We start from the raw sequence: 18563 nt of genomic DNA, 5'->3' as shown, positions 1-18563 counted from the left end.
AATATGTGTGACATTTCTGCGACTTTAGCTTCTAGAGCATTTTTACAACATTATACATAGGTGCTGAATACATAAAAAGCGACTGTTCAGCGACAGACAAGTCGCATCGGCTGAAAGTAGGCCAGAATGTCAGTCCATGTTGGAGCAGGTTTAGATACAGTCTAAAGTATAGATCTCAAAGTCTGTGCACAGAATTTAGCAAGGGCCTCGCACCTTCTGATGCATCAGGTAGGTGCACAATAGCATAGCCTAACCCTCTGTACTTTGGTCTATATTGATGCGGGGACATAGACAGCCAGCTGATGACCAATCCATTAGTGCAATGGATGGCTGGAAGCATTTGTCTTTGCCTTTGCAATACCACAGAAGCAATGCATGGTCAATGTACAGCAATGACACACCTGTGTGAACAGCCAGGAGACCCCCCCCCCCCCCCATGTTATGTTACATAGTTACATAGTTAGTACGGTCGAAAAAAGACATATGTCCATCAAGTTCAACCAGGAATTAAGGGGTAGGGGTGTGGCGCGATATTGGGAAGGGATGAGATTTTATATTTCTTCATAAGCATTAATCTTATTTTGTCAATTAGGAACATTCAGCACCCACCCGCTATCAAGGCAGCTGCCTATCATGTCATGCCCTACCTGCACAGTGTGCTGGCTACTCAAATGATCCAATTAAGGAGGCCATTTAGTCAGCAGCAGCAGAAGTCCTGTGCCTGGACGCTCCAACAGCGGCCAGACACAAGCAGAAGCAGAAGCAGCAGAAGCAGCAGCAGCACCACCTTTTGTTTTTTGGCTGCAGCAGCAGCAAGGCCCACAGGGCTGGCTAGCTGGCTAGCCAGCAAGCAGGTAGCAATGAAAGTAGGAATCTTTCTTTTTAACCCTGTAAGGGGGTGGTGCACTGTACCCGAAGATACTGCCATATCGGGTCAATGCATAGGGCGACGGAAGCAAGCTTCAAAATCGGCCCCCGTTCTCAAAAATCCATTTAATATATGGTCCCCAGATAGGGGGACGTATCAGATATTAAACTGATAAGAACAGATACTACACTTGATCTTAGCCAAAAGGCCGAGAAGCGATAACCGTGAAAGGGGCGGGCCCAACAAGGTGCCCTTCATGGGCACTATCACTGCTTGCTGTCAGGGAGGCTGCCAGACAATTTTCCATGCACACTCTGGGCTGGGGGGCAGTCAACCACCAGTACACACAGCAGAACCTAAACCCATACCATTATTGCTAAGCAGCAAGACAGGGGCCCATTGCACTCCCACGGGGCCTTTTTAAATGCAATCCATAACCCGGATTTGCCAGGAACCCTTCTTACTCCTCCTACTTGCATGTGACACTGGGCTTAGGATCTGCATAGGAAACACACACACAAGCACACACCTACCTTTGTTGCCTGCAGATGCCTCCTTGGCTGTCCCCAAACGGTATCAAACCAACACCCACGGGAAGCTGTAAGCATAGAGGACATGCCTGCACCCCATTGGACTTGACTTACCTGTGTGGGTTAAACCCGGGTTATTTGACAACCTATGGCGGTGATGGTTCTGCTCAGGCAGAGCAGTGCTGATGCTCCTCATAAAGCTGTCGCTGCTGTGAAGGTTCTAGGTGACATCACAAATCCCTATGGTTACATACACAACAAAGCTGGGTTGTTGTTGTTTACACTCTGCAAGGCCTGTGGAAGTGAGTGACATCATAGCACTGTAGTTCTGAGGGTTCTAGATGGATGCAACAATCTCCTGTTGCTTCTATGAAGGCCATAATAGACGACATCACCAAACAGCTCCATAGTCACATACACAGCAAAGGAGAGATGTTGTTTACACCTAGTGATGTCAGTGGTATTGAGTGACATCACAGCACAGTGCTAAGGCTCCTGGGCCTGGACACAGCAGCGGCTGCAATATCTCAACGGAGAATACGTTTATATATATGTGTGTGTGTGCGCGTATATATATATATATATATATATATATATATATATATATATTTCTCCGCCGAAATCACTTTTAAACCCATTTCCACCTTTTTTTCCCTTCTCTTCCTCTTACTTTTTTTTCACGTTTTTTTACGTTTTTCTCCTTTTCGCCTCTTTTCTGGGCGTATTATTCTTCTTTTTCTTCTTTTTTTTCGTCTAATGCATACCCCATCAGTGCAGCAATGCTTATTCAATACCGCCAGCAGATGGAGACACTGGGGGATAATTTTCTAAGGATTTATACTGATTTTTCCTGTCTGAATTTGTCGCACAGAAAGTTGCAGGCCAAATATGTGTGACATTTCTGCGACTTTAGCTTCTAGAGCATTTTTACAACATTATACATAGGTGCTGAATACATAAAAAGCGACTGTTCAGCGACAGACAAGTCGCATCGGCTGAAAGTAGGCCAGAATGTCAGTCCATGTTGGAGCAGGTTTAGATACAGTCTAAAGTATAGATCTCAAAGTCTGTGCACAGAATTTAGCAAGGGCCTCGCACCTTCTGATGCATCAGGTAGGTGCACAATAGCATAGCCTAACCCTCTGTACTTTGGTCTATATTGATGCGGGACATAGACAGCCAGCTGATGACCAATCCATTAGTGCAATGGATGGCTGGAAGCATTTGTCTTTGCCTTTGCAATACCACAGAAGCAATGCATGGTCAATGTACAGCAATGACACACCTGTGTGAACAGCCAGGAGACCCCCCCCCCCCCATGTTATGTTACATAGTTACATAGTTAGTACGGTCGAAAAAAGACATATGTCCATCAAGTTCAACCAGGGAATTAAGGGGTAGGGGTGTGGCGCGATATTGGGGAAGGGATGAGATTTTATATTTCTTCATAAGCATTAATCTTATTTTGTCAATTAGGAACATTCAGCACCCACCCGCTATCAAGGCAGCTGCCTATCATGTCATGCCCTACCTGCACAGGTGTGCTGGCTACTCAAATGATCCAATTAAGGAGGCCATTTAGTCAGCAGCAGCAGAAGTCCTGTGCCTGGACGCTCCAACAGCGGCCAGACACAAGCAGAAGCAGAAGCAGCAGAAGCAGCAGCAGCACCACCTTTTGTTTTTTGGCTGCAGCAGCAGCAAGGCCCACAGGGCTGGCTAGCTGGCTAGCCAGCAAGCAGGTAGCAATGAAAGTAGGAATCTTTCTTTTTAACCCTGTAAGGGGGTGGTGCACTGTACCCGAAGATACTGCCATATCGGGTCAATGCATAGGGCGACGGAAGCAAGCTTCGAAATCGGCCCCCGTTCTCAAAAATCCATTTAATATATGGTCCCCAGATAGGGGACGTATCAGATATTAAACTGATAAGAACAGATACTACACTTGATCTTAGCCAAAAGGCCGAGAAGCGATAACCGTGAAAGGGGCGGGCCCAACAAGGTGCCCTTCATGGGCACTATCACTGCTTGCTGTCAGGGAGGCTGCCAGACAATTTTCCATGCACACTCTGGGCTGGGGGGCAGTCAACCACCAGTACACACAGCAGAACCTAAACCCATACCATTATTGCTAAGCAGCAAGACAGGGGCCCATTGCACTCCCACGGGGCCTTTTTAAATGCAATCCATAACCCGGATTTGCCAGGAACCCTTCTTACTCCTCCTACTTGCATGTGACACTGGGCTTAGGATCTGCATAGGAAACACACACACAAGCACACACCTACCTTTGTTGCCTGCGAATGCCTCCTTGGCTGTCCCCAAACGGTATCAAACCAACACCCACGGGAAGCTGTAAGCATAGAGGACATGCCTGCACCCCATTGGACTTACCTGTGTGGGTTAAACCCGGGTTATTTGACAACCTATGGCGGTGATGGTTCTGCTCAGGCAGAGCAGTGCTGATGCTCCTCATAAAGCTGTCGCTGCTGTGAAGGTTCTAGGTGACATCACAAATCCCTATGGTTACATACACAACAAAGCTGGGTTGTTGTTGTTTACACTCTGCAAGGCCTGTGGAAGTGAGTGACATCATAGCACTGTAGTTCTGAGGGTTCTAGATGGATGCAACAATCTCCTGTTGCTTCTATGAAGGCCATAATAGACGACATCACCAAACAGCTCCATAGTCACATACACAGCAAAGGAGAGATGTTGTTTACACCTAGTGATGTCAGTGGTATTGAGTGACATCACAGCACAGTGCTAAGGCTCCTGGGCCTGGACACAGCAGCGGCTGCAATATCTCAACGGAGAATACGTTTATATATATGTGTGTGTGTGCGCGTATATATATATATATATATATATATATATATATATATATATTTCTCCGCCGAAATCACTTTTAAACCCATTTCCACCTTTTTTTCCCTTCTCTTCCTCTTACTTTTTTTCACGTTTTTTTACGTTTTTCTCCTTTTCGCCTCTTTTCTGGGTGTATTATTCTTCTTTTTCTTCTTTTTTTTCGTCTAATGCATACCCCATCAGTGCAGCAATGCTTATTCAATACCGCCAGCAGATGGAGACACTGGGGGATAATTTTCTAAGGATTTATACTGATTTTTCCTGTCTGAATTTGTCGCACAGAAAGTTGCAGGCCAAATATGTGTGACATTTCTGCGACTTTAGCTTCTAGAGCATTTTTACAACATTATACATAGGTGCTGAATACATAAAAAGCGACTGTTCAGCGACAGACAAGTCGCATCGGCTGAAAGTAGGCCAGAATGTCAGTCCATGTTGGAGCAGGTTTAGATACAGTCTAAAGTATAGATCTCAAAGTCTGTGCACAGAATTTAGCAAGGGCCTCGCACCTTCTGATGCATCAGGTAGGTGCACAATAGCATAGCCTAACCCTCTGTACTTTGGTCTATATTGATGCGGGACATAGACAGCCAGCTGATGACCAATCCATTAGTGCAATGGATGGCTGGAAGCATTTGTCTTTGCCTTTGCAATACCACAGAAGCAATGCATGGTCAATGTACAGCAATGACACACCTGTGTGAACAGCCAGGAGACCCCCCCCCCCCCCCATGTTATGTTACATAGTTAGTACGGTCGAAAAAAGACATATGTCCATCAAGTTCAACCAGGGAATTAAGGGGTAGGGGTGTGGCGCGATATTGGGGAAGGGATGAGATTTTATATTTCTTCATAAGCATTAATCTTATTTTGTCAATTAGGAACATTCAGCACCCACCCGCTATCAAGGCAGCTGCCTATCATGTCATGCCCTACCTGCACAGGTGTGCTGGCTACTCAAATGATCCAATTAAGGAGGCCATTTAGTCAGCAGCAGCAGAAGTCCTGTGTCTGGACGCTCCAACAGCGGCCAGACACAAGCAGAAGCAGAAGCAGCAGAAGCAGCAGCAGCACCACCTTTTGTTTTTTGGCTGCAGCAGCAGCAGCAAGGCCCACAGGGCTGGCTAGCTGGCTAGCCAGCAAGCAGGTAGCAATGAAAGTAGGAATCTTTCTTTTTAACCCTGTAAGGGGGTGGTGCACTGTACCCGAAGATACTGCCATATCGGGTCAATGCATAGGGCGACGGAAGCAAGCTTCGAAATCGGCCCCCGTTCTCAAAAATCCATTTAATATATGGTCCCCAGATAGGGGACGTATCAGATATTAAACTGATAAGAACAGATACTACACTTGATCTTAGCCAAAGGCCGAGAAGCGATAACCGTGAAAGGGGCGGGCCCAACAAGGTGCCCTTCATGGGCACTATCACTGCTTGCTGTCAGGGAGGCTGCCAGACAATTTTCCATGCACACTCTGGGCTGGGGGGCAGTCAACCACCAGTACACACAGCAGAACCTAAACCCATACCATTATTGCTAAGCAGCAAGACAGGGGCCCATTGCACTCCCACGGGGCCTTTTTAAATGCAATCCATAACCCGGATTTGCCAGGAACCCTTCTTACTCCTCCTACTTGCATGTGACACTGGGCTTAGGATCTGCATAGGAAACACACACACAAGCACACACCTACCTTTGTTGCCTGCAGATGCCTCCTTGGCTGTCCCCAAACGGTATCAAACCAACACCCACGGGAAGCTGTAAGCATAGAGGACATGCCTGCACCCCATTGGACTTACCTGTGTGGGTTAAACCCGGGTTATTTGACAACCTATGGCGGTGATGGTTCTGCTCAGGCAGAGCAGTGCTGATGCTCCTCATAAAGCTGTCGCTGCTGTGAAGGTTCTAGGTGACATCACAAATCCCTATGGTTACATACACAACAAAGCTGGGTTGTTGTTGTTTACACTCTGCAAGGCCTGTGGAAGTGAGTGACATCATAGCACTGTAGTTCTGAGGGTTCTAGATGGATGCAACAATCTCCTGTTGCTTCTATGAAGGCCATAATAGACGACATCACCAAACAGCTCCATAGTCACATACACAGCAAAGGAGAGATGTTGTTTACACCTAGTGATGTCAGTGGTATTGAGTGACATCACAGCACAGTGCTAAGGCTCCTGGGCCTGGACACAGCAGCGGCTGCAATATCTCAACGGAGAATACGTTTATATATATGTGTGTGTGTGCGCGTATATATATATATATATATATATATATATATATATATATATATATATTTCTCCGCCGAAATCACTTTTAAACCCATTTCCACCTTTTTTTCCCTTCTCTTCCTCTTACTTTTTTTTCACGTTTTTTTACGTTTTTCTCCTTTTCGCCTCTTTTCTGGGCGTATTATTCTTCTTTTTCTTCTTTTTTTTCGTCTAATGCATACCCCATCAGTGCAGCAATGCTTATTCAATACCGCCAGCAGATGGAGACACTGGGGGATAATTTTCTAAGGATTTATACTGATTTTTCCTGTCTGAATTTGTCGCACAGAAAGTTGCAGGCCAAATATGTGTGACATTTCTGCGACTTTAGCTTCTAGAGCATTTTTACAACATTATACATAGGTGCTGAATACATAAAAAGCGACTGTTCAGCGACAGACAAGTCGCATCGGCTGAAAGTAGGCCAGAATGTCAGTCCATGTTGGAGCAGGTTTAGATACAGTCTAAAGTATAGATCTCAAAGTCTGTGCACAGAATTTAGCAAGGGCCTTGCACCTTCTGATGCATCAGGTAGGTGCACAATAGCATAGCCTAACCCTCTGTACTTTGGTCTATATTGATGCGGGACATAGACAGCCAGCTGATGACCAATCCATTAGTGCAATGGATGGCTGGAAGCATTTGTCTTTGCCTTTGCAATACCACAGAAGCAATGCATGGTCAATGTACAGCAATGACACACCTGTGTGAACAGCCAGGGAGACCCCCCCCCCCCCCCCCCCCCCATGTTATGTTACATAGTTACATAGTTAGTACGGTCGAAAAAAGACATATGTCCATCAAGTTCAACCAGGGAATTAAGGGGTAGGGGTGTGGCGCGATATTGGGGAAGGGATGAGATTTTATATTTCTTCATAAGCATTAATCTTATTTTGTCAATTAGGAACATTCAGCACCCACCCGCTATCAAGGCAGCTGCCTATCATGTCATGCCCTACCTGCACAGGTGTGCTGGCTACTCAAATGATCCAATTAAGGAGGCCATTTAGTCAGCAGCAGCAGAAGTCCTGTGCCTGGACGCTCCAACAGCGGCCAGACACAAGCAGAAGCAGAAGCAGCAGAAGCAGCAGCAGCACCACCTTTTGTTTTTTGGCTGCAGCAGCAGCAAGGCCCACAGGGCTGGCTAGCTGGCTAGCCAGCAAGCAGGTAGCAATGAAAGTAGGAATCTTTCTTTTTAACCCTGTAAGGGGGTGGTGCACTGTACCCGAAGATACTGCTATATCGGGTCAATGCATAGGGCGACGGAAGCAAGCTTCGAAATCGGCCCCCGTTCTCAAAAATCCATTTAATATATGGTCCCCAGATAGGGGACGTATCAGATATTAAACTGATAAGAACAGATACTACACTTGATCTTAGCCAAAAGGCCGAGAAGCGATAACCGTGAAAGGGGCGGGCCCAACAAGGTGCCCTTCATGGGCACTATCACTGCTTGCTGTCAGGGAGGCTGCCAGACAATTTTCCATGCACACTCTGGGCTGGGGGGCAGTCAACCACCAGTACACACAGCAGAACCTAAACCCATACCATTATTGCTAAGCAGCAAGACAGGGGCCCATTGCACTCCCACGGGGCCTTTTTAAATGCAATCCATAACCCGGATTTGCCAGGAACCCTTCTTACTCCTCCTACTTGCATGTGACACTGGGCTTAGGATCTGCATAGGAAACACACACACAAGCACACACCTACCTTTGTTGCCTGCAGATGCCTCCTTGGCTGTCCCCAAACGGTATCAAACCAACACCCACGGGAAGCTGTAAGCATAGAGGACATGCCTGCACCCCATTGGACTTACCTGTGTGGGTTAAACCCGGGTTATTTGACAACCTATGGCGGTGATGGTTCTGCTCAGGCAGAGCAGTGCTGATGCTCCTCATAAAGCTGTCGCTGCTGTGAAGGTTCTAGGTGACATCACAAATCCCTATGGTTACATACACAACAAAGCTGGGTTGTTGTTGTTTACACTCTGCAAGGCCTGTGGAAGTGAGTGACATCATAGCACTGTAGTTCTGAGGGTTCTAGATGGATGCAACAATCTCCTGTTGCTTCTATGAAGGCCATAATAGACGACATCACCAAACAGCTCCATAGTCACATACACAGCAAAGGAGAGATGTTGTTTACACCTAGTGATGTCAGTGGTATTGAGTGACATCACAGCACAGTGCTAAGGCTCCTGGGCCTGGACACAGCAGCGGCTGCAATATCTCAACGGAGAATACGTTTATATATATGTGTGTGTGTGCGCGTATATATATATATATATATATATATATATATATATATATATATATTTCTCCGCCGAAATCACTTTTAAACCCATTTCCACCTTTTTTTCCCTTCTCTTCCTCTTACTTTTTTTTCACGTTTTTTTACGTTTTTCTCCTTTTCGCCTCTTTTCTGGGCGTATTATTCTTCTTTTTCTTCTTTTTTTTCGTCTAATGCATACCCCATCAGTGCAGCAATGCTTATTCAATACCGCCAGCAGATGGAGACACTGGGGGATAATTTTCTAAGGATTTATACTGATTTTTCCTGTCTGAATTTGTCGCACAGAAAGTTGCAGGCCAAATATGTGTGACATTTCTGCGACTTTAGCTTCTAGAGCATTTTTACAACATTATACATAGGTGCTGAATACATAAAAAGCGACTGTTCAGCGACAGACAAGTCGCATCGGCTGAAAGTAGGCCAGAATGTCAGTCCATGTTGGAGCAGGTTTAGATACAGTCTAAAGTATAGATCTCAAAGTCTGTGCACAGAATTTAGCAAGGGCCTCGCACCTTCTGATGCATCAGGTAGGTGCACAATAGCATAGCCTAACCCTCTGTACTTTGGTCTATATTGATGCGGGACATAGACAGCCAGCTGATGACCAATCCATTAGTGCAATGGATGGCTGGAAGCATTTGTCTTTGCCTTTGCAATACCACAGAAGCAATGCATGGTCAATGTACAGCAATGACACACCTGTGTGAACAGCCAGGAGACCCCCCCCCCCCCCCATGTTATGTTACATAGTTACATAGTTAGTACAGTCGAAAAAAGACATATGTCCATCAAGTTCAACCAGGGAATTAAGGGGTAGGGGTGTGGCGCGATATTGGGGAAGGGATGAGATTTTATATTTCTTCATAAGCATTAATCTTATTTTGTCAATTAGGAACATTCAGCACCCACCCGCTATCAAGGCAGCTGCCTATCATGTCATGCCCTACCTGCACAGGTGTGCTGGCTACTCAAATGATCCAATTAAGGAGGCCATTTAGTCAGCAGCAGCAGAAGTCCTGTGCCTGGACGCTCCAACAGCGGCCAGACACAAGCAGAAGCAGAAGCAGCAGAAGCAGCAGCAGCACCACCTTTTGTTTTTTGGCTGCAGCAGCAGCAAGGCCCACAGGGCTGGCTAGCTGGCTAGCCAGCAAGCAGGTAGCAATGAAAGTAGGAATCTTTCTTTTTAACCCTGTAAGGGGGTGGTGCACTGTACCCGAAGATACTGCCATATCGGGTCAATGCATAGGGCGACGGAAGCAAGCTTCGAAATCGGCCCCCGTTCTCAAAAATCCATTTAATATATGGTCCCCAGATAGGGGACGTATCAGATATTAAACTGATAAGAACAGATACTACACTTGATCTTAGCCAAAAGGCCGAGAAGCGATAACCGTGAAAGGGGCGGGCCCAACAAGGTGCCCTTCATGGGCACTATCACTGCTTGCTGTCAGGGAGGCTGCCAGACAATTTTCCATGCACACTCTGGGCTGGGGGGCAGTCAACCACCAGTACACACAGCAGAACCTAAACCCATACCATTATTGCTAAGCAGCAAGACAGGGGCCCATTGCACTCCCACGGGGCCTTTTTAAATGCAATCCATAACCCGGATTTGCCAGGAACCCTTCTTACTCCTCCTACTTGCATGTGACACTGGGCTTAGGATCTGCATAGGAAACACACACACAAGCACACACCTACCTTTGTTGCCTGCAGATGCCTCCTTGGCTGTCCCCAAACGGTATCAAACCAACACCCACGGGAAGCTGTAAGCATAGAGGACATGCCTGCACCCCATTGGACTTACCTGTGTGGGTTAAACCCGGGTTATTTGACAACCTATGGCGGTGATGGTTCTGCTCAGGCAGAGCAGTGCTGATGCTCCTCATAAAGCTGTCGCTGCTGTGAAGGTTCTAGGTGACATCACAAATCCCTATGGTTACATACACAACAAAGCTGGGTTGTTGTTGTTTACACTCTGCAAGGCCTGTGGAAGTGAGTGACATCATAGCACTGTAGTTCTGAGGGTTCTAGATGGATGCAACAATCTCCTGTTGCTTCTATGAAGGCCATAATAGACGACATCACCAAACAGCTCCATAGTCACATACACAGCAAAGGAGAGATGTTGTTTACACCTAGTGATGTCAGTGGTATTGAGTGACATCACAGCACAGTGCTAAGGCTCCTGGGCCTGGACACAGCAGCGGCTGCAATATCTCAACGGAGAATACGTTTATATATATGTGTGTGTGTGCGCGTATATATATATATATATATATATATATATATATATTTCTCCGCCGAAATCACTTTTAAACCCATTTCCACCTTTTTTTCCCTTCTCTTCCTCTTACTTTTTTTTCAAGTTTTTTTACGTTTTTCTCCTTTTCGCCTCTTTTCTGGGCGTATTATTCTTCTTTTTCTTCTTTTTTTTCGTCTAATGCATACCCCATCAGTGCAGCAATGCTTATTCAATACCGCCAGCAGATGGAGACACTGGGGGATAATTTTCTAAGGATTTATACTTATTTTTCCTGTCTGAATTTGTCGCACAGAAAGTTGCAGGCCAAATATGTGTGACATTTCTGCGACTTTAGCTTCTAGAGCATTTTTACAACATTATACATAGGTGCTGAATACATAAAAAGCGACTGTTCAGCGACAGACAAGTCGCATCGGCTGAAAGTAGGCCAGAATGTCCGTCCATGTTGGAGCAGGTTTAGATACAGTCTAAAGTATAGATCTCAAAGTCTGTGCACAGAATTTAGCAAGGGCCTCGCACCTTCTGATGCATCAGGTAGGTGCACAATAGCATAGCCTAACCCTCTGTACTTTGGTCTATATTGATGCGGGACATAGACAGCCAGCTGATGACCAATCCATTAGTGCAATGGATGGCTGGAAGCATTTGTCTTTGCCTTTGCAATACCACAGAAGCAATGCATGGTCAATGTACAGCAATGACACACCTGTGTGAACAGCCAGGAGACCCCCCCCCCCCCCCCATGTTATGTTACATAGTTACATAGTTAGTACGGTCGAAAAAAGACATATGTCCATCAAGTTCAACCAGGGAATTAAGGGGTAGGGGTGTGGCGCGATATTGGGGAAGCGATGAGATTTTATATTTCTTCATAAGCATTAATCTTATTTTGTCAATTAGGAACATTCAGCACCCACCCGCTATCAAGGCAGCTGCCTATCATGTCATGCCCTACCTGCACAGGTGTGCTGGCTACTCAAATGATCCAATTAAGGAGGCCATTTAGTCAGCAGCAGCAGAAGTCCTGTGCCTGGACGCTCCAACAGCGGCCAGACACAAGCAGAAGCAGAAGCAGCAGAAGCAGCAGCAGCACCACCTTTTGTTTTTTGGCTGCAGCAGCAGCAAGGCCCACAGGGCTGGCTAGCTGGCTAGCCAGCAAGCAAGCAGGTAGCAATGAAAGTAGGAATCTTTCTTTTTAACCCTGTAAGGGGGTGGTGCACTGTACCCGAAGATACTGTCATATCGGGTCAATGCATAGGGCGACGGAAGCAAGCTTCGAAATCGGCCCCCGTTCTCAAAAATCCATTTAATATATGGTCCCCAGATAGGGGACGTATCAGATATTAAACTGATAAGAACAGATACTACACTTGATCTTAGCCAAAAGGCCGAGAAGCGATAACCGTGAAAGGGGCGGGCCCAACAAGGTGCCCTTCATGGGCACTATCACTGCTTGCTGTCAGGGAGGCTGCCAGACAATTTTCCATGCACACTCTGGGCTGGGGGGCAGTCAACCACCAGTACACACAGCAGAACCTAAACCCATACCATTATTGCTAAGCAGCAAGACAGGGGCCCATTGCACTCCCACGGGGCCTTTTTAAATGCAATCCATAACCCGGATTTGCCAGGAACCCTTCTTACTCCTCCTACTTGCATGTGACACTGGGCTTAGGATCTGCATAGGAAACACACACACACAAGCACACACCTACCTTTGTTGCCTGCAGATGCCTCCTTGGCTGTCCCCAAACGGTATCAAACCAACACCCACGGGAAGCTGTAAGCATAGAGGACATGCCTGCACCCCATTGGACTTACCTGTGTGGGTTAAACCCGGGTTATTTGACAACCTATGGCGGTGATGGTTCTGCTCAGGCAGAGCAGTGCTGATGCTCCTCATAAAGCTGTCGCTGCTGTGAAGGTTCTAGGTGACATCACAAATCCCTATGGTTACATACACAACAAAGCTGGGTTGTTGTTGTTTACACTCTGCAAGGCCTGTGGAAGTGAGTGACATCATAGCACTGTAGTTCTGAGGGTTCTAGATGAATGCAACAATCTCCTGTTGCTTCTATGAAGGCCATAATAGACGACATCACCAAACAGCTCCATAGTCACATACACAGCAAAGGAGAGATGTTGTTTACACCTAGTGATGTCAGTGGTATTGAGTGACATCACAGCACAGTGCTAAGGCTCCTGGGCCTGGACACAGCAGCGGCTGCAATATCTCAACGGAGAATACGTTTATATATATGTGTGTGTGTGTGCGCGTATATATATATATATATATATATATATATATATATATATATTTCTCCGCCGAAATCACTTTTAAACCCATTTCCACCTTTTTTTCCCTTCTCTTCCTCTTACTTTTTTTTCACGTTTTTTTACGTTTTTCTCCTTTTCGCCTCTTTTCTGGGCGTATTATTCTTCTTTTTCTTCTTTTTTTTCGTCTAATGCATACCCCATCAGTGCAGCAATGCTTATTCAATACCGCCAGCAGATGGAGACACTGGGGGATAATTTTCTAAGGATTTATACTGATTTTTCCTGTCTGAATTTGTCGCACAGAAAGTTGCAGGCCAAATATGTGTGACATTTCTGCGACTTTAGCTTCTAGAGCATTTTTACAACATTATACATAGGTGCTGAATACATAAAAAGCGACTGTTCAGCGACAGACAAGTCGCATCGGCTGAAAGTAGGCCAGAATGTCAGTCCATGTTGGAGCAGGTTTAGATACAGTCTAAAGTATAGATCTCAAAGTCTGTGCACAGAATTTAGCAAGGGCCTCGCACCTTCTGATGCATCAGGTAGGTGCACAATAGCATAGCCTAACCCTCTGTACTTTGGTCTATATTGATGCGGGACATAGACAGCCAGCTGATGACCAATCCATTAGTGCAATGGATGGCTGGAAGCATTTGTCTTTGCCTTTGCAATACCACAGAAGCAATGCATGATCAATGCACAGCAATGACACACCTGTGTGAACAGCCAGGAGACCCCCCCCCCCCCATGTTATGTTACATAGTTACATAGTTAGTACGGTCGAAAAAAGACATATGTCCATCAAGTTCAACCAGGGAATTAAGGGGTAGGGGTGTGGCGCGATATTGGGGAAGGGATGAGATTTTATATTTCTTCATAAGCATTAATCTTATTTTGTCAATTAGGAACATTCAGCACCCACCCGCTATCAAGGCAGCTGCCTATCATGTCATGCCCTACCTGCACAGGTGTGCTGGCTACTCAAATGATCCAATTAAGGAGGCCATTTAGTCAGCAGCAGCAGAAGTCCTGTGCCTGGACGCTCCAACAGCGGCCAGACACAAGCAGAAGCAGAAGCAGCAGAAGCACCACCTTTTGTTTTTTGGCTGCAGCAGCAGCAAGGCCCACAGGGCTGGCTAGCTGGCTAGCCAGCAAGCAGGTAGCAATGAAAGTAGGAATCTTTCTTTTTAACCCTGTAAGGGGGTGGTGCACTGTACCCGAAGATACTGCCATATCGGGTCAATGCATAGGGCGACGGAAGCAAGCTTCGAAATCGGCCCCCGTTCTCAAAAATCCATTTAATATATGGTCCCCAGATAGGGGACGTATCAGATATTAAACTGATAAGAACAGATACTACACTTGATCTTAGCCAAAAGGCCGAGAAGCGATAACCGTGAAAGGGGCGGGCCCAACAAGGTGCCCTTCATGGGCACTATCACTGCTTGCTGTCAGGGAGGCTGCCAGACAATTTTCCATGCACACTCTGGGCTGGGGGGCAGTCAACCACCAGTACACACAGCAGAACCTAAACCCATACCATTATTGCTAAGCAGCAAGACAGGGGCCCATTGCACTCCCACGGGGCCTTTTTAAATGCAATCCATAACCCGGATTTGCCAGGAACCCTTCTTACTCCTCCTACTTGCATGTGACACTGGGCTTAGGATCTGCATAGGAAACACACACACAAGCACACACCTACCTTTGTTGCCTGCAGATGCCTCCTTGGCTGTCCCCAAACGGTATCAAACCAACACCCACGGGAAGCTGTAAGCATAGAGGACATGCCTGCACCCCATTGGACTTACCTGTGTGGGTTAAACCCGGGTTATTTGACAACCTATGGCGGTGATGGTTCTGCTCAGGCAGAGCAGTGCTGATGCTCCTCATAAAGCTGTCGCTGCTGTGAAGGTTCTAGGTGACATCACAAATCCCTATGGTTACATACACAACAAAGCTGGGTTGTTGTTGTTTACACTCTGCAAGGCCTGTGGAAGTGAGTGACATCATAGCACTGTAGTTCTGAGGGTTCTAGATGGATGCAACAATCTCCTGTTGCTTCTATGAAGGCCATAATAGACGACATCACCAAACAGCTCCATAGTCACATACACAGCAAAGGAGAGATGTTGTTTACACCTAGTGATGTCAGTGGTATTGAGTGACATCACAGCACAGTGCTAAGGCTCCTGGGCCTGGACACAGCAGCGGCTGCAATATCTCAACGGAGAATACGTTTATATATATGTGTGTGTGTGCGCGTATATATATATATATATATATATATATATATATATATATATTTCTCCGCCAAAATCACTTTTAAACCCATTTCCACCTTTTTTTCCCTTCTCTTCCTCTTACTTTTTTTTCAAGTTTTTTTACGTTTTTCTCCTTTTCGCCTCTTTTCTGGGCGTATTATTCTTCTTTTTCTTCTTTTTTTTCGTCTAATGCATACCCCATCAGTGCAGCAATGCTTATTCAATACCGCCAGCAGATGGAGACACTGGGGGATAATTTTCTAAGGATTTATACTGATTTTTCCTGTCTGAATTTGTCGCACAGAAAGTTGCAGGCCAAATATGTGTGACATTTCTGCGACTTTAGCTTCTAGAGCATTTTTACAACATTATACATAGGTGCTGAATACATAAAAAGCGACTGTTCAGCGACAGACAAGTCGCATCGGCTGAAAGTAGGCCAGAATGTCAGTCCATGTTGGAGCAGGTTTAGATACAGTCTAAAGTATAGATCTCAAAGTCTGTGCACAGAATTTAGCAAGGGCCTCGCACCTTCTGATGCATCAGGTAGGTGCACAATAGCATAGCCTAACCCTCTGTACTTTGGTCTATATTGATGCGGGACATAGACAGCCAGCTGATGACCAATCCATTAGTGCAATGGATGGCTGGAAGCATTTGTCTTTGCCTTTGCAATACCACAGAAGCAATGCATGGTCAATGTACAGCAATGACACACCTGTGTGAACAGCCAGGAGACCCCCCCCCCCCCCCATGTTATGTTACATAGTTACATAGTTAGTACGGTCGAAAAAAGACATATGTCCATCAAGTTCAACCAGGGAATTAAGGGGTAGGGGTGTGGCGCGATATTGGGGAAGCGATGAGATTTTATATTTCTTCATAAGCATTAATCTTATTTTGTCAATTAGGAACATTCAGCACCCACCCGCTATCAAGGCAGCTGCCTATCATGTCATGCCCTACCTGCACAGGTGTGCTGGCTACTCAAATGATCCAATTAAGGAGGCCATTTAGTCAGCAGCAGCAGAAGTCCTGTGCCTGGACGCTCCAACAGCGGCCAGACACAAGCAGAAGCAGAAGCAGCAGAAGCAGCAGCAGCACCACCTTTTGTTTTTTGGCTGCAGCAGCAGCAAGGCCCACAGGGCTGGCTAGCTGGCTAGCCAGCAAGCAAGCAGGTAGCAATGAAAGTAGGAATCTTTCTTTTTAACCCTGTAAGGGGGTGGTGCACTGTACCCGAAGATACTGTCATATCGGGTCAATGCATAGGGCGACGGAAGCAAGCTTCGAAATCGGCCCCCGTTCTCAAAAATCCATTTAATATATGGTCCCCAGATAGGGGACGTATCAGATATTAAACTGATAAGAACAGATACTACACTTGATCTTAGCCAAAAGGCCGAGAAGCGATAACCGTGAAAGGGGCGGGCCCAACAAGGTGCCCTTCATGGGCACTATCACTGCTTGCTGTCAGGGAGGCTGCCAGACAATTTTCCATGCACACTCTGGGCTGGGGGGCAGTCAACCACCAGTACACACAGCAGAACCTAAACCCATACCATTATTGCTAAGCAGCAAGACAGGGGCCCATTGCACTCCCACGGGGCCTTTTTAAATGCAATCCATAACCCGGATTTGCCAGGAACCCTTCTTACTCCTCCTACTTGCATGTGACACTGGGCTTAGGATCTGCATAGGAAACACACACACAAGCACACACCTACCTTTGTTGCCTGCAGATGCCTCCTTGGCTGTCCCCAAACGGTATCAAACCAACACCCACGGGAAGCTGTAAGCATAGAGGACATGCCTGCACCCCATTGGACTTACCTGTGTGGGTTAAACCCGGGTTATTTGACAACCTATGGCGGTGATGGTTCTGCTCAGGCAGAGCAGTGCTGATGCTCCTCATAAAGCTGTCGCTGCTGTGAAGGTTCTAGGTGACATCACAAATCCCTATGGTTACATACACAACAAAGCTGGGTTGTTGTTGTTTACACTCTGCAAGGCCTGTGGAAGTGAGTGACATCATAGCACTGTAGTTCTGAGGGTTCTAGATGGATGCAACAATCTCCTGTTGCTTCTATGAAGGCCATAATAGACGACATCACCAAACAGCTCCATAGTCACATACACAGCAAAGGAGAGATGTTGTTTACACCTAGTGATGTCAGTGGTATTGAGTGACATCACAGCACAGTGCTAAGGCTCCTGGGCCTGGACACAGCAGCGGCTGCAATATCTCAACGGAGAATACGTTTATATATATGTGTGTGTGTGCGCGTATATATATATATATATATATATATATATATATATATATATATATATATATATTTCTCCGCCGAAATCACTTTTAAACCCATTTCCACCTTTTTTTCCCTTCTCTTCCTCTTACTTTTTTTTCACGTTTTTTTACGTTTTTCTCCTTTTCGCCTCTTTTCTGGGCGTATTATTCTTCTTTTTCTTCTTTTTTTTCGTCTAATGCATACCCCATCAGTGCAGCAATGCTTATTCAATACCGCCAGCAGATGGAGACACTGGGGGATAATTTTCTAAGGATTTATACTGATTTTTCCTGTCTGAATTTGTCGCACAGAAAGTTGCAGGCCAAATATGTGTGACATTTCTGCGACTTTAGCTTCTAGAGCATTTTTACAACATTATACATAGGTGCTGAATACATAAAAAGCGACTGTTCAGCGACAGACAAGTCGCATCGGCTGAAAGTAGGCCAGAATGTCAGTCCATGTTGGAGCAGGTTTAGATACAGTCTAAAGTATAGATCTCAAAGTCTGTGCACAGAATTTAGCAAGGGCCTCGCACCTTCTGATGCATCAGGTAGGTGCACAATAGCATAGCCTAACCCTCTGTACTTTGGTCTATATTGATGCAGGACATAGACAGCCAGCTGATGACCAAT

General features: G+C 46.0%; 8 non-coding genes across 8 annotated transcripts; all 8 read right to left on the bottom strand.

The window, feature by feature from the left end:
* Positions 1-896: 896 nt before the first annotated feature.
* Positions 897-1088, bottom strand: LOC130347513 (U2 spliceosomal RNA). The gene has a single exon (XR_008885433.1). It is a non-coding gene; the product is annotated as a U2 spliceosomal RNA (small nuclear RNA).
* A 2091-nt stretch (positions 1089-3179) lies between these two features.
* Positions 3180-3370, bottom strand: LOC130347533 (U2 spliceosomal RNA). The gene has a single exon (XR_008885448.1). It is a non-coding gene; the product is annotated as a U2 spliceosomal RNA (small nuclear RNA).
* A 2082-nt stretch (positions 3371-5452) lies between these two features.
* On the bottom strand, positions 5453-5642 carry LOC130347511 (U2 spliceosomal RNA). The gene has a single exon (XR_008885431.1). It is a non-coding gene; the product is annotated as a U2 spliceosomal RNA (small nuclear RNA).
* A 2102-nt stretch (positions 5643-7744) lies between these two features.
* On the bottom strand, positions 7745-7935 carry LOC130347559 (U2 spliceosomal RNA). Its single transcript, XR_008885472.1, has one exon. It is a non-coding gene; the product is annotated as a U2 spliceosomal RNA (small nuclear RNA).
* Positions 7936-10027: 2092 nt separating this feature from the next.
* Positions 10028-10218, bottom strand: LOC130347532 (U2 spliceosomal RNA). The gene has a single exon (XR_008885447.1). It is a non-coding gene; the product is annotated as a U2 spliceosomal RNA (small nuclear RNA).
* A 2087-nt stretch (positions 10219-12305) lies between these two features.
* LOC130347572 (U2 spliceosomal RNA) lies at positions 12306-12496 on the bottom strand. Its single transcript, XR_008885484.1, has one exon. It is a non-coding gene; the product is annotated as a U2 spliceosomal RNA (small nuclear RNA).
* A 2081-nt stretch (positions 12497-14577) lies between these two features.
* Positions 14578-14768, bottom strand: LOC130347531 (U2 spliceosomal RNA). The gene has a single exon (XR_008885446.1). It is a non-coding gene; the product is annotated as a U2 spliceosomal RNA (small nuclear RNA).
* A 2092-nt stretch (positions 14769-16860) lies between these two features.
* On the bottom strand, positions 16861-17051 carry LOC130347570 (U2 spliceosomal RNA). The gene has a single exon (XR_008885482.1). It is a non-coding gene; the product is annotated as a U2 spliceosomal RNA (small nuclear RNA).
* Positions 17052-18563: the final 1512 nt, after the last annotated feature.

The sequence above is a fragment of the Hyla sarda genome, unplaced genomic scaffold (genome assembly GCF_029499605.1).
Source record: "Hyla sarda isolate aHylSar1 unplaced genomic scaffold, aHylSar1.hap1 scaffold_841, whole genome shotgun sequence".
NCBI classification, from domain to species: Eukaryota; Metazoa; Chordata; class Amphibia; order Anura; family Hylidae; genus Hyla; species Hyla sarda.
Note: the sequence above shows the minus strand (reverse complement) of the source record. Positions and strands in the feature narration are given on the sequence as shown.